At 33.3% G+C, this 14,421-nt stretch overlaps 1 long non-coding RNA gene across 3 annotated transcripts in view; it reads right to left on the bottom strand.

Annotated features, from left to right (window-relative positions):
• Positions 1-984: 984 nt before the first annotated feature.
• LOC146997974 (uncharacterized) overlaps positions 985-14,421 on the bottom strand; it is a 129,166-nt gene continuing 115,729 nt past the window's right edge. For all 3 annotated transcript variants that reach the window (XR_015039977.1, XR_015039975.1, XR_015039976.1), the window contains one exon: positions 985-1,170. This is a non-coding gene — a long non-coding RNA (uncharacterized LOC146997974). The remainder of the gene's footprint in view (positions 1,171-14,421) is intronic.

Genomic DNA, 14,421 nt, shown 5'->3' with positions numbered 1-14,421 from the left:
CTAACTCTCCTTAGCATCATAAGAACACGCATGGAGACATTCAATTATTCTTTACATTCTCTCCTTTTAAAGGGCGGCTGGGGAGTGGCATAAGATTTAGTCAAAGTATGCTTGCACAGCAATATATTTAACGTTTTGCCATCAAAATGTAACTTAAATTTGAAAGAAAATAACACGCTAAAGTATACAATTAAATTACTTACAATCTTACTATGGAAACAGGAGGCAAAATAAAATATTAATATATTACATTTGATTATTCTTAAAAAAGAATTTTCTCATTTTTATGAGGAATTTGCATACGTAAACGAATTATATTCTTATTCCGCTTTTATAGCTGTGAAAACTCTAACATTAACTGGAGATCTCTGTAACCGGGAATCCATTCTTCTTGCGATCAAAAAGTAACATATCATACTATTATAGCAATACCGAATCACTGCCTAGAAATAAAGGCACTTTAAACGGAATCTCCTGGAGACGCAATAAATCTCTTTATGATTTTTAAATAATTATTCTTTCGTGGTCTTCTTGCCCTGACACACGTGGGAAAACATCTCAAAATGTGCATACAAATAATAAAATATGAAGATTCGTTTTTCCCGCATAGTGCTTATGATATTCTAAATTTATAGGGATATCTTTGGTGACGTTTTTGCAAAATTTTTGAGCTGCTGGCATTATGTTGCGTGTCACACTATAAAATACATATACCAACATGTGACTTGCTAAGTGGTGCCATTGTACAAAATTTATTTTAATTCGGATTAATATTCGGATTCTCAAATAGTCAATTCTCAGAATCTTGCTGCATAACAAAGTTTAAAATATCTATAATTTTCCTTCCGAATGTAATCAGCAGAATATTCATTATATAATAACTTTCGAATTTCGAATATAACAGCTGGTTAGAATACTGACTGATGAAAAAAAGCAATAAATGCACTTATTAATAATTTAAACCTTTATTTTCTCTTTCTCATTAGTTTGATATAAATTAAAAGACTCAAAGTTGAAATTATAATATACCAACCGATAACTTTCTGGACATTTTCATCATTAAATTGACAAACGATATTTTAAGCCTATTATATTATGTAGCTCGGATGAAATTCTTCTTTATCTGTAAGGTCATTTTCTGCTTTTGGACTGTATTAATAAAAGGGAACCCTAAAAGATAAGAATAAATAAGAGATCTCTTAAAATGCGTCAGAAGTATCACATTTATTTACATACATTTATAATATTGTTAAAAACCTATATATCGATAAAATAGACTGAACACATTTCAAGCATTTTATTAACATCTATTCGATACTGGTTTTTCTTCAATTCAGTTAAACAATATTCTGCGGCTGCTGATATTTTGAACAAAATTAGACAGTTAAAGACTTTTTACTCATTCTTCATCTCAATAATATCACATTTTGAAATATTTCAAAGAAATAAAGTTTTTTAGGGTGTAACAAATTTAACGAATATTAAGAATTTAGGACAGAACGTTGTACTTGTACAATTTACTGTTAGTATACCAGTAATAATTAACTGTTACGACGCTGATTATGTTTCTAACATATTGAACATGTTTCCTTCTCCAATATCATTATGTGAATAATAGTACGCTTCCTATTATACTATTATAGTACTATTATAGTACCCTTCCTATAATAGTACGCTTCGATCATAATGATTTTTGTGGCAAGGCAGCTATGTAATATATATAATATTGCTGTCTGCTTGCGTACGTGTTCAGATTGGATGCACACAGGTCCGATGATAGGTTAAAAACTTTTATTTTTATCAAATTAAACCCTTCAAAATTCTAGAATTTTTCCCAGAAATACTCGTACAGGTGTTAAGAATATCACATACAATCAGTAGTTACGCTTCAAATTACTAAGAACGTTAAACACAACGCAATGCAAAACGATCTAAGGAGAAAGCTAACCAGGAAATATCTCCGAACTGAAGCTGAACTAACAACTTGCAATAATAAGAACAACAACTAACTGAGACAGTATATATAGTATACAGTTTTTAACTGTCCGCCGAGATCTTTCTAGTATAGCTCGAAAGCCTCATCCTCGACCATGAGCGCAAATTGGACCAAATTATTCCCAAAAGAGGGTGGAAGGATGGGAGACTTTTTTTTCCCTCGGGCATAAAAATTCCCTCTTGCCGGAGTCGCAACAAGTAATAACAAGTACATTTTGGACGAATATTGTGTGTTTTGGCAGAATGCCAGCCAAGGTCGCGTTTCAGACGATCAAACTATACTTTCTACTTCTCGAAATTACTGGAAAGCAATTTGAGGGTCGAATTATGGTTACAGCTGATACAATGATAAATTACCTTTATTCGGTTACAATTCTTATTAAGATGATACAGGAAGCGGAAGGAAACATCGCCGAATTTGGCGACTTTTGGCCATTTCTCTCTAAATTTCGTTACAAAATAAGTCGCCAAAACCATTTTCAGCATGGCGATATCTCGCCAAATTACCGAGACACCCATTTAATCAATGTGAAATGGACTTGCCCAGTATGCTTACCTTTTTACCATAGCTGCTCTGTTTAGATTTTTTACATTTCATTACACAGAAAAAGACAACAGTTTCACATAAAATTTCATTAAAATCATCTATCTATGTACGAAATTCATAACAATATATTTTATGAGTGGGAATATAAGGTATGCATATTAATCTATACCATATGTGATCACGTAAATCGCAGAAATAACGTCCGAAACATGCACTTATGCTATCAAATTTAACTTGGTGGTCATATTCGATTCCCATCTTGTTAAGTGCGAACTTTATTTCTTACTATAGCATATGCGATAAATGTAATTGCATCACCATCTGAGTAAGTGATGAAGTCGTTTCATGCGCAAAACATATCTGAGGATCAAGTGCAGAGTTAAAAGTCTTTTTCTGAGACACAGGGTTTCAATAATTTAATCAGCGGATAACAAAATTAAACTTAATTTCTTTAATTTCTTAATTCTTTTTATTTCGGTATAATCTTTAGCTTCAGGAATTTCCTTTCTCTAACTTTTGGGAATGACAACATGGAACTCGTTTGTTTACAGAGAAAATGGCTTCATGGATTGAAAAAGCAATGTGCATTCTCTTTTTACGGGAAACGGAATCTCCAAAAACATTTTAGAGGCGATACATTCATGAATTTAATAAACCTCCACCAACTAAATAGGCAATTAAAAGATGGTTAAAATAGTTTCGAGAGACGGTACATGTTCTGAATAAAGCAAATGCAGGTAGGCCAAGCGTTAGTGATGAAAATGTTTTTGCCATTCATGTGTTTTTGTGAAGTCCCAATAAATCCATTCGCCGTGCCAGCCTGCGAAAAGGAATTCCTAGGTCGACTGTTCATAAAGTTGTTCATGAACGGTTGAAACTGACTGAGTATAAATTACAGATTTGTCAATAAATCAAACCTAATTATCGAGTCTTTCGCAAGGAATTTTCTTTAGACAATTTTGATCGTATCAATAATGGTGATCAATTTCTTTATAAAGCAGTATGCTATGATGAAGCAGGTTTGAGGAGAGATTAATCGACATAACTGTAGGTTTTGAGTGCCAGAAAACCCGCATCTTGTATGAGAAATAGAGCAATGTAGCCCTTTCATAACAAAGTGATTGGACCCTTTGTTTCTTAGAGTCATCAATGAATACGGATGATTAAGTTGATATTTTGAGATTGTTTTCCATATTGCAATTAGAAGAAATGCAGCCATTTTTTTTTCAATAGGATGGGACCTTCCGTCATTGGGTTACAAATGTATACGTATCGTGTTCCTTTCTAAAACAATCCCAGATCGTTGGATTGGTAGAGGTTGGCCAGTTTCATGCCCACCCCGTTCTCCAGAATTCTCCTCACTCGACTACGTTTCTTTGGCATACCTGAAAAACCAACCGAGTTTATACTTGCAGAGATTCTCAGCATTGAAGAACTGAAAAATCGACTCACCAGAGAAACCGCTACCGTGACTCTGTATATGTTTAATAACCTCTAGAGGGAATTTTAGAATGGCATTTATGTTCTCTTAGCAACTAACGTTTCAACATAATCTTTGTTACTGTTAGTTGTCCCTACATCACCTGGATGAATTTTATTTGAATTTTGTGCTTTGAATTCTTTTCCAAAAAAATGTACAAACATAAGTCATTCTTTTTTAAACAGAATTTCATACATTACCAGAACAGAACTGAATACATACATAGATCGAATACGTTACATCCGTGCTAGAGACGCTTCTAACAAGAAAGGAATTCAACAAAGGAATGCTTTTAATCTTCTTAAATCATGATCGTTTCAAATACATCCCTTCATTTGGTCGAAATTTAATCGAAACATCTAAACGAATATATTTAAAATATTTTTTACTTAAACTATTGTGTCGCGGCTAATTTTGTTTCACCACCCGTCTTACCCAATTTTGTTGTTTGTTTTTGTTTGTGTTTCGCGTCTCCTTCCTGTAACCTATTACTATTATTATTAAATTTTCCAGAACCTTTCCTGAGTTTATTTTGTTAATCTTAAAGCATTAAACAGAAAATAAAGGAAACTGCTAAAAGCTAAAATTTTGAAGCTAATTATTAAAATTACGTTTTAAAGCTGTAATTACATGAAATAAAAATTTAAAAGCTTAAAAACAGTGGTTAGTGGGAAATTTGAACCTGGTGTGCTGTTAATTACTTGTATTTATCTCTACGTTAGCCAAAAGTACTTTTAAATCTCAGTGATGAATTATGAGTAGTCAGTTCACATTTTCCATCAAAATATTTATGGCTGTATTAAATCAGACTTCAGTTAGAAGAAGAGCAGTGCAACGTTTTTCACTGCCACAACCCATATGTTAAACTTGTAATGATTAGTGTCTTCATATGTATTATAATTACAGTAAAGACCTTGACAAAGTACATTCAAATTCCTACCGGAAGCGCCTCTTTTTTTTCCAAATCTGAACTAAGTACATGCTATTGTGCATTTTGGAAATCATTGCCTAATGCAGACCTGTTTGGAGTCTTGGTCGCAGAGCTTTAGGAAAACAGATTTTACCTTACATTTTATACATTTTAGGTAAAAGCATTATTGAATCTTACATACAAATACTATTTAAACAACATGCAGTAAGAGCTAACTGATATATTGACACGTTTTTGGAAAAATACAAAGCTGAAATTGTTTATGATTAAGTTTAAAGTGTTTAAATGATCAGTATTTTTAAAAACATTTTTATTTTGCCACGTAGTCTTCAGTATTATGTACTGCCTGTAGAATCAAAAAAGCGTTCTTAGCTTTAATCAAGACCCATTCAGAGAAACTGTGATGTAAATAAAACTGATTGTTTTTTTGTGTGTTTTGGATTAGTTATGTGATCTGATATTTTCAAAGAATTATTTAATAGTGAAGAGAAGTCTTATTCTAGTATCATGCAACAAAATTCGTATAGAGAAATGACATTCTTTTTCAGTTTTGTTTCGGAAAATCTTATCCTTAACAGCTTTTCTGTAATTTTAAAATTAAAATGTTCAGGGATTCTAATGTGTTTTCGAAATAACAGTACATTAAACTCGCAATTCTATTCTTGTACCTGGCAGTAAAATATGATGGCATATTTCTTGAATTCCAAATGTTTTCTGGGTTTCTATGCAGTGACATGAATATTTTCATTTGCAAATAGCATAACATGATGTTGAAAGAATTCTGTTAATGTCAGACCTGCGAGATAGGACAAGATTCGATATACTTGCACATAGAAGAAAAGGCAAGGAGTTTATAGTAAGTGTACAAATAATAACTAACATTCACGAAAACATAATGGGCAATTAATACAAAACCAGTGTTCTTATACTTTGAGTTAATTTCAACTATGCATTTATTTTAGAAACATGATTTGGTACAACCGTTTGCAATAATACTAAATAAATCGTTATAATAAGAAGAATGGAATATTTTCAGGGCAGTTTCAATTCGAATGCTAAATTACAGCTCTGGACTCCGAATTAACTTTCCAAATTAATGATTTGTTTCTAAAAGAATTAAGTTCGTTAGTAATAAGCTACAGTATTAATTTACAAAATAAAATGCTTCGTCCTCTATTTTAATTTGTGAGAAATATATATTCGTTAGATCTGTTATTTAGCTAAGAATATCTCCCGTTAATGACCCACTTTTAAAATGATTTAAAGTTTCGCTGTAACAAGCAGTAATATTAATTCATTAATCAAAATGCTTCCCCTAAGCTTAGTTCTTAAATCATTTAATAATGTTAAATATTCTCTCAGCCCAAAAAAAAAAATTATCTTTTCCACGGTTTTGATCTTGGTATAATAGATGGTCACAGCTAATTGAGTTGATAATTAGATTGTGGAAGTTCACCGCTCTCAGTGCCCTTTAAAAGCCTGTCTCATCCTGAAGGGCCACACCCACAATGACTGCACTGCACGCTAGGTCTCCTGCACTCCCTGTTTTACGCGCAACTACTTCGATGTTTTCGGCGTAGAGGATTTTACCCGATAAGCCCACTTCAGAACTAATTAGTCTCGCTTTCGTAGAATTATTGTCGTTGAGCACACGCATCCCCGGTGACCTCATCCGCCTTTTACGTATGTGTTCCTAAGCTATGTAAAGGACAAATAAAAAGAAAGTGATAAAGGTATTTATTATAAGCAAATACTCGAAGTTTCGTTAATTCCCAGAGAACAAATGTCTTATTTTGTTCCCACACCCTCCGTTTTGATGTTAGAAACGTCTTAGTTCTGCGGTTCTCAAACTGTGGTATGCGTATCTCTGAGGAACATGGAGCACACATTTTTGGGGGCGGTCAGGAAAGCTTAAAACTAACTATAGATCTAGTAACAATTCGTTAAGTTAGTAGATGTGATACTCAATAATTTCTATCATTATTTTCATTTTAACTGTTTTATGAAAATAAATATAACAACAAGCTAACGTCCGCAAGTATAAGCAAACCCGGTAGTTTTACAGATTAAAAATCTGTTAATAGTTTTTAATGATTTTTTTCAACTGTTCATGTAATTTTTGATCGATGTCGTATGTGATTTATGTAAGATTTAATCCCGGATGGTCTCCTGTTCCAGATGAGCTCCAGTTTTTCAAACATGTTATATTTCAAGCCGGTGCTTCAAACGACGTACACTATGGCAATTTATTCCGTAAGTGAATCTTAATATTGAGCGAAAATTGTGTGATTCATGCAGCATTTCTTCTGGCAGTTAAGTAAAACTGATATTAGCAACCAAATATGCATACTTTTCTCGAGAAGATCAAAATACGTGGGAAACCTTAAGCAGCCTAAGAAGAAACATTCCCAACTACAATCTTATCTCTTTAGGAAGTGGAACATTTATAAGGTCAAGGGAAGGCTGTAGCGGATTAGAAAGCCATAAAATAATAATTTTATTTAACCACGCAAGAATGTTCTTTAACATTCTTACTCTTTTTCTAACTTTCAATCCTATAGCCTGGTCTCATTAATTTACTCACCTTTATTTATTTAATAATTAAATTAAAATTTCATTATGCGGTTATGCAAAATTTAATTAATTAAATTTACTATATATTTAGTTGTCTTTAAATTAATAGCTTTAATATGTTTATAGTTTGCGTAGCTTCAATTACTATTTTTTGTTTGTTTGTTTGTTTGTTTCTTTATTATTATTGTTTTTGTTTGTTTCTCTGTTCGGATTACCCTTAACCCGTTTGTTTACCCTCTTTGTTCCTAATACATTTCTAAAAAGGACTCCCGTACTTATTATACTGGAAATTAAGCTTTGAATTTATGAACATGGACAAGAAAATTTAACGTGTGGGAACAAGAAAATTTAACGTGTGGGAACAAGAAAATTTAATGTGTGTGAACAAGAAATTTAACGTAACATTTATACGTTTTATTTTATGTTTGTTGTTTAATTATAAACTGAATCTCATTTATGATGGGAGGTCAGGTTATGCCCTAAGCACAGAAGTTTGAAACAATTATCTTATTCCAACCATTTTTCCAATTTATATTATATTATGTCATCCGGCTGTTTATCATTCATTGACAAACTGCAAGTTATTATCATTCCACAAGGCACAAAATATGTGATTTATTCTTGAAATTAAATCTTATATTACTTAATGAACTCAAAAACAATAAGTTACAAAGATTAAGCATCTTTTTAAAATAAGTATTCTTAATTTTATTCTTTCAAAAATATACCATACTGACACTGCTATTAAAACATAATTCATATATTATGTAACATGCCTAACTAATAATGTCTGTAAACATTTCCTCTATTGCTGTATTTAACAAAAAAACCAAAAAAAAATTCTAACACCAAATATTATACACTTTGGCATCGAAAAAACGCCTGCAAACCTAGCAACAATTTTCTTCGCATTGATTAAAGAAATAATATATGGAAGTAGTAATTTTTCATTACATTTTAATTTATGATAAATATGAAATGAAAAACTAAGGTACGTCAGTATCTATATTATTCGAGCTAATGTACATCGTTAAAACATGGAGACTATCCTAAAACTTGAATAAGACCAAAGAAGGCCACAACTATTTGGGTCCATTATTTACCAACTTAAAATTTTTCACCGATTTACATGGTGCACTCATCATCCAGAATATACATAAAAATATTATTTTCAGCTTGTACAGACATTATATTATTTTACAGCAGCAGTAGATGGAAAATGTGCAGTGTCCTCGCCGGGACTCGAACCTAGACCTCTCGAATACACCCCGAGTGTGCTAACAGTTACACTACGAAGGCATGCTGGAAGGAGGGAGAAAAATCCCCCTTTTAAAGGGCGACTGGATACTAGGAGACCCAATCACCAAATCCTGGTGGTGAAGAATCATCATCCACCACGGGCGCCACTGCAGACAATAGGTTATTTTAAAGCAGAAATACATTAAAAATGTGCAATGACCTCGCTGGTCTCGAAGCTGGATCTCCTGAATACGCGCCGAGTGTGCTGAACGTTACACCAAGAAAGGAATGCTGGAAGGAGAGAGAAAATAAGGAACTTAATGCTGCATAAGTATGAATAAAAATATGCACTGATACTTGCGTTTGAAGTGCACCGTTTATTCTACAGTTATAAGGTATTTCTCCCGCCTTCTTAGCATGCTTCGTGGTGTAGTGGTCAGCATTCTCGACGCGAATTTAATAACATTTAACAAAACTAAACTAGATCTTCTAATATCTAATGTCTCTACAGTGGTTCCCGAACTAAACAGGTGGTGGATGATGATTCTCCACCACCAGGATTTGGCGATTGGGTCTCCTAATACCCAGTCGCCCTTTAAAAGGGGGAGTATATAAGGTATTTCTCCCGCCTTCTTAGCATGCCTTCGTGATGTAGTGGTCAGCACGCTCGATGCGAATTCGAGTGGTCCGTGATTTCAGTGCAGGCGAGGGCATTGCTGATTTTTCATGTCTCCTGCTTCGAAATAACTAATGTCTCTACACTGTTAGCATTATTTATAATAACAATGCGAGTAAAATTGCATACAGTGCTGGTTGCATTTTAATGTGAACGATTCTCTGATACTGAAGTTGTAAGTAATATCATGAAAGATAATAAAACTAAATCATTCTGCATTGCATTTTATCATTTTCAAGCCTTCTTAAAGTATTTTAATGTAGCTTCGTCTTTTTAGCCATTTTTTTATTATTATTATTTAATGTCTTCTTTTCCAGATTTGCAAAATCACCTCAATTTCATAGGTTGTGCATTTCTTTTCCCACCCCACGCCTCTTATTTCGATTACGTTTACGGAATCTGTATGAAAACTGCATCTGACTTTCCTGTGAGTTTTCCATGACAAAGTTACTGTGGTGAGCATTATACTAAAAAAAAATAATCACTTTCACTGAACAGCATACTGCCAAATTCCAGATTATGCAGGGCACGGATAATTCTGGACTCCATAATCCGTATTCTATTGCATGCAGTACTTACGTCCTAAAATGCATTCGAATAAATACAAAGTAGAAAGTACTTCAGTAAATTTTAACATTTATCCTAAATGTTATATTTCATCGCACTTGACTTCTAATAACTATGCTTATTACAAAATTCGTTAATTTTTTATGATGGGTAATTCAATTATTTATGATAATATCCCTAAATGTTTGAATTAGTACATATGATATTATTAAAATTAATGGAACGACTTTTGAACGTCATCACTGAATTTCATAAATTAGCTATTAAGGTTAATAGCCCTCACAGCTTCATAGAAAGATTCATAAATATTCATAAACATTAAATAATTTTCTATATGAATATACAGTATCAGTCTGTATCAAAATATAACTTTATTTCTCGACTCAATATGTGCTTTGGGGCTAACTCTATTTAATGGTATTTCTTGTTTATTTTCTTTGGAAGGATGGTAACAATGAATAATGCTTCCATATTTTCAATTAATTGAGTTTTGTGAAATATTCATTTTAGGGAAGCTTTTATATTTAACGCGTAGCTGCGGCAGTTACCATGGGGAAGAGAATTACTGCAGTTATGGCATATATTATACAACTGAGAAGCAATGGGCTTAATGGCACATCTGCTTCCTTGTGATCATTAAAGCTTTCAGAGTGATCATTGATGCTTGGCTACTCCTTTGAGAATAGTGATATTCGAATTAAGTTCCAATTATTGTGCTTCAAGCATTTGAATATTGGAAACACAAGTGGAAGCATGTAGAACATTTCACACATTCGGTGGCCCTTGGAAGCATTTTTTACAGGGTATTGACAACAAAATTAAATTCTTTTAGATTGGTGACACATAATTTTACCAGCATCAAAACAGTATCTGACTAAAGTAGAGCCAGAAGATAGTATCAGTTCTTGGATAACCATGAGGTGAAAACACTTCTTATTTTCCAAATAGAAAAATAAATAAGTTGAGAAAATAAAACTGCTTTGTACATGCCGCATTTCTAGTCGTCGACTGTGAAAATCGCATTCTGTCATTGGCATTGTGCGAATTTGATATGAAATATAAAGAAATAAATTTTAAATATATAATGATTTTTCGCCTGCGATCGTTTTACACACATCCGTAAAGACTATTCAGCATCTATTCTTAAAATTTTCTTTAGCATGTGCCAGGAAGTTTTTGCCGCTGTACTAGAATAAAACAGAACTCAGAATAAATGAAATCAAACTTAAAATTACTTAGATTTATATGTGAAATTAAAAACGTACGTATAGCAGGCAGCTAATAAAACTGTGTTTCCAATTCAAATTAAATTAACATACGAATAACTTAAATATTGCTATCAATCTGCAGAAACAAACGTTATGGCTGCTCACAAAACAGGTATTTAAATTTTCTTTCGCCCTGGTTAATACAGTTACTTGTAATATCGACTGTCATACTGTTGGATTCCAATCGCCAAATCTTGGTGATGAAAAATTATCGTCCACTATCTTTTTAGTTCGGGCGCAACTGAAGATTCGTTAAGGCATTTTTTCATGCTGGAGACGTGAAAAATGTGCAACGCCTTCACCAAGATTCGAGCTCCGGACCTTCCAGTCAAGTGTGCTTCCGGTTACACCACGAAGACATGTAGAAGGGACGAAGAAAATACCTTATATAAGAAACAAACACAAAACTCTTCGTCTTCCACAAAGTAGACTCCGACATTTACAGAAGTAAATAACTCAGTAATAGAAAGGAGATATGATACACCAATAATACATAATATCTAGCTATGGTAGAAATAAGGAATATATATAATAATACAAATACTACTATAATGTGAATACTAAAATATACTACATCCTTTGTCAGAAACGTTCCAGGACAATTTTTTTTATTTCTGAAATTTGCATTACTAAAAAGGAACAAATGTTGCTTTTATTTTGGTATGTTTTCTTACGCGACATTGACCTTAGCCATGTTTCCGAGCAAATTTACTAGGTGGAAACTCGACAACAATCTGAACACACTGTTCGCATTCATTAAGGTGACACAATGGATGCTTATTGTGAATATTAAGTTCTGCGTTAAGCTCGGGAAAACCCCTAGGGAAACGTGAAACATGATTAATTAGCATATGCAGGAGAGGCACTTTCAACAAGTCGTGTGTTTAAGTGGTACAAAAGGTTTCGTGAAGGCAGAGATTCAGTGCAAGACGATCCCAGAGCTAGTACCGATACAAACATGAAGCGTGCAAGGTAGTTATTGCAAGGTGACCGTCGTGTAACTGTGCGTATGATATCAGAAGTACTGAATTTAAATTGTGATGTCTGTAATAAGATTTTACGCGAAGATTTAGGCAAACGGAAACTTTATGCAAGAATCGTCCCTCATTAACAGATGAACAGAAAGAGGGAAGACGAAGAATTTCTGCTGAACTTTTGTATAGAGCAAGACGTGATCCCACATTTGTGCCAAAAATTACTGCAATTTTTTTCGTGTTTCCGTGAGTGAAAGGGTGACTGAAATGAAAGATTCATCAAGATTATTGCAGACATCAAATGGGCACAAAAAGCAATGAACTTGCAAGCATTGCAGTTGGATATTTCCCCGCTTGCTTCCAAGACCTCCAGAAACGTTGGCAGTTGTGTATAGATAGCCAAGGGGACTACTTTGATAGCATCTAGGATCATTAATTAGTTGATGCAATTTTCTATTTTTTACCACCTTTGTCTTGGATCTTTTCTGAGAAAGGATGTATAAATAATAAAACGATGATAATACTACTAATACTAAAAAGAAAATAAATTAAAATAACAATAATAATTTAATAATACAGTAATACAGTAATAATACAGTAAAAATCGAGGAACACCATCGAAAAACACTCTCATCTCCCTTCAAATGTTCCAGGATGTAAGTGTGTCAAGATCTTGGAAGAAACGTTGACAGACTTTACCATTCGCAAACGGAACCAAACAATGACAAGAAATCTTACTTATAGAATCCAAAATAAACTTCTGAAAATTAAATTCTGGTGAATCATCATTAATATAAAATTCTCAGATCCTCAAAATATTGCTTCATTAATTGCACAAGCGTTTGAAAACTCCAAACGTATCGCATGTGAGGGTTCTAATTGGGGATTAAATCCCCACATCCGAAAATTCCTATATCAAACGTATTGTAAACTACGGAGCAGCTGCTTGGGCTCTTCCAATGAATGAAAGTAAGAAAAAACAGTTACAAGCCTTTCTCCTCCAAGCTACGAAGTTCTACCGTATTACGTCTAATAATGCTTGGTATTTTTATCAAGTATCACTTCATTATACATCCAGTCAGGAAAAGAAGGAAACATTGCAACACTACCACAACTTGCGAGATACAACCTTTCTTCCGGAAAAATACAAATTTAAATGCTGTAACAAATGAAACATTCTGCGCATCGACTGAATAATGATTTCTAAGAACAGTAATCATGACTGCATCTTACCATTGGCATTTAACGACGGCTCAAATATCGATGGAAAGGTTGACTGCATATTTGATTTTCATGCCATCAAAACAATAGATTACTTGCAAAAGTTTCTAAAAGACCGGGCACAGTGTATTCTAAGCTGAACTATTGGCAATTAGATACACAATTAATTATGAAACAACACACAAGTTTTCAAATTTAACGATAAAATGCAACAGTCTTTCGGCATTAGAGGCATTTTCTAAAATGAAGCATTCTTTCAAGATAGTCAAGATAATTTTTCAGTAATCTGCAAACATTCCTCATCTTTATACTACTATTTCTTGTCGGGTAAGACGAACTAGCAAAGAAGCGGCCCAGAATATCAGTGCCGCAACTCTAGACATAAAATGGCCAAGATCATTACGTATTTATCACATAAATAATATAAAAAACAAGCAATAGCAAACTGATTGGGCTAATATCTCTCAAAGAAAGAGACTCCACGAATTTCGCCTACAAATAAAATACTAGCTTTCTCTCTAAATCAATATTTGAGTTGAAACTGTCCGTTCCAGACATATTTTCCCAAAAGTATTCTCTCTCTCAATGGCAGCTGCATATGTGGGGAAAGAGGGTATTCTGATCATTATATTTTCATATATTCGTTAAAAGTGCACATCGCAGCAAGCTCTTGGCAAAAGACCTATTAGCGTTAAAGAGGTAACTGGTAAAAATAAGCAGACGAGGTTTAAAATAATTAAAATAAGGACTCTACTCCAGTACTACGGTACTGAATTGTGTCCTTCATTAACAATTACCAAACAGCTCTCCATCTTGAAAATTTTGATACGTGCCTTAGAGTTTATTTAATGTAATACTTAGTATCATAACAGCAGCTTTGTAAAATAAACAGTGTAATAATAGCAAATGTTGCTGTCAAGGAGAAATGGTAAAAAGGCATAACAAAAGA

This window comes from Stegodyphus dumicola, chromosome 3 (genome assembly GCF_044657685.1).
Source record: "Stegodyphus dumicola isolate Sdum_Otavi_A_Nest chromosome 3, ASM4465768v1".
NCBI lineage: Eukaryota > Metazoa > Arthropoda > Arachnida > Araneae > Eresidae > Stegodyphus > Stegodyphus dumicola.
The sequence above is the reverse complement of the archived record's forward strand: the minus strand, read 5'-3'. Positions and strand labels throughout refer to the sequence as shown.